Here is a 2595-nt window from a genome sequence, read left to right as displayed (position 1 = left end):
AACTTTTCTAGAACTCTTAAAACTAACCAAAATTTCAAAAATCTAAGGAATATTTGTGAGTGATGTCACCAACATGGTGGACTAGGAAGCTCCTGACCCTCTACCCATGAACATACCAAATAAATCTCTTTACCTCTGACAGAAAGCCAGAGGGAACTCCTCTGAGAGCCAGCTGAGAGACTCCTACCCATTGAGCAATTAAGGAAACATCCACACCGAATGGATAGGAAAAGCTGAGGCACACTCGGGCACAGACCTCACCCCAAGCACTATACCATAAAAGTGGGAAAGAAATCCCAACACCCAGCTTCTCCCTGTGAAGAGATGGCATTAAACCTTACAGCTACTGCCCTAACTCTAAATGCTCCATGGTTTGGCTCCTAATTCACCAACTTGGGAAGTGGAGGGAATTAGACCTGAACAAGTCTCTCCAGACAACAGGAAAAAAGCAACTTTTTTTTTTTTTTTTTTTGAGATGGAGTCTCGCTCTGTTGCCCAGAGCTGGAGTGCACTGGCACGATCTCGGCTCACTGCAACCTCCGCCTCCGGGGTTCAAGCGATTCTCCTGCTTCAGTCTCCTGAGTAGCTGGGATTACAGGTGTGGCAGATTACAGGCGTGCACCACCATGCCCGGCTAATTTTTGTATTTTTAGTAGAGACGGGGGTTTCACCATATTGGTCAGGCTGGTCTCGAACTCCTGACCTCGTGATCCGCCGCCTTGGCCTCCCAAAGTGCTGGGATTAAGGGTGTGAGCTACTGGGCCTGGTCGAAAAGCAACGGTTTTATATTAGCACTTAAGTATTGCCAAGAGCTTCATTCCCTGTGATCAATACAGAGAGGGGACTTTAAAATGCAGCTCCTGTTTCTCCCTGGAAGGGACACACTCTTCCAGTAGCTACTTGATGGTGTAGCTTCTAACTAATTTGCACTGGGGAGTTAAAGGTTCAGACAAATATTAACCTGCAGCCAGCCTGAGAAGCAGACTGGCACTTCCCAACCCTTCTCCCCTAGCTCACTCCAGCAATACCCCCAAGTATATGAATACCCCCTGGAAGGAGTTTGTCCACACATCAATTGCCCCAACTTTCATAGCTTCAACCCAAGGGACTGCATCCTAAACTTCCTAGCTCTGGGAGGAGCTAGACGACAGGAAAAAAGTGGCAGCTTTATATGGGTATGTAAGTATTTCCAAGGGCTTCATCCCCCAGGGGTAGTGCACAGAAAGGGTTTTTGAAAATGCAGCTCCCCTGTAGTCCCAGCTACTCGGGAGGCTGAGGCAGGAGAATGGCATGAACCCAGGAGGCGACGGAGCTTGCAGTGAGCGGAGATCGCGCCACTGCACTGCACTCCAGCCTGGGCGACAGAGAGAGACTCCGTCTCAAAAAAAGAAGAAGAAGAAGAAGAAAAAAGCAGCTCCCAGCAGGGTATAGGGGTGCATGCCTGTAATCCCAGCACTTTGAGAGGCCGAGGCAGGTGGATCACTTGAGCTCAGGAGTTCAAGACCAGCCTGGGCAACATGGTGAAACCCTATCTCTACAAAAAATAAAAAATTAGCCCATTGTGGTGGCGCATGTCTGTAGTTCCAACTACTCCGGAGGCTGAGGTGGGAGGATTGCTTGAGCCTGGGAAGCGAAGATTGCAGTGGGCCACTCTACTCCATCTTGGGTGACACAGTGAGACCCAAAAAAAAAGAAAGAGAGAGAAAGAGAGAAGGAAAGAAACGAAGGAAGCAAGCAAGCAAGGAAGGAAGGAAGGAAGAAGAGAGAGAGAGAGAAAGAAAGAAAGAGAAATGCATCTTCCATTAAAAAAAAAAAAGAAAGAAAGAAAGAAAGAAATCCAGGTGTGGTGGCTCATGCCTATAATCCCAGCACTTTGGGAGGCTGAAGCGGGTGGATCACCTGAGGTCAAGAGTTTGAGACTAGCCTGGCCAACATGGTGAAACCTTGTCTCTACTAAAAATACAAAAATTAGCTGGCATAGTGGCAGGTGCCTATACTTCCAGCTACTTGGGAGGCTGAGGCAGGAGAATTGCTTAAACCTGGGAGGCGGAGGTTGCAGTGAGCCAAGATCGTGCCACTGCACTCTAGCCTGGGCAACAGAGGAAGAGTCCGTCTCAAAAGAAAAAAAAAAAAAAAAAAAAAAGCCAGGTGCAGTGGCTTATACCTGTAATTCCACCACTTTGGGAGGCTGAGGCAGGAAGTTCACTTGAAGCCTGGAGTTCAAGACCAACCTGGGCAACACAGCAAGACCTCATGTCTCTCTCTCTCTATATAAAGCAGCTTCCTGTTTCTATTTGGAAGGGGTTTTTGGCATGCATGGAGTGCACAACTTTTCAGTTACCTCCCATAGGTCTCATCCTAAACCTTTTAAGTCTGTAAGCAGAAGGGGCTGGGGATTTTGGGTTTTTTTTTTTTTTTTTTTTTTTTTGAGACAGAGTCTTGCTCTGTCACCCAGGGTGGAATACCGCAACCTTCGCCTCCCAGGTTCAAGTGATTTTCCTACCTTAGCCCCCTGCCTCCAATAGCTGGGATTACAGGCAAGCACCACCATGTCCAGCTATTCTTTTTTTTTTTTATTATACTTTAAGTTCTAGG

The sequence above is a fragment of the Rhinopithecus bieti genome, unplaced genomic scaffold, assembly GCF_001698545.2.
Source record: "Rhinopithecus bieti isolate Rb0 unplaced genomic scaffold, ASM169854v2 scaffold_21412, whole genome shotgun sequence".
Lineage (NCBI taxonomy): Eukaryota > Metazoa > Chordata > Mammalia > Primates > Cercopithecidae > Rhinopithecus > Rhinopithecus bieti.
The sequence above is the reverse complement of the archived record's forward strand: the minus strand, read 5'-3'. Positions refer to the sequence as shown.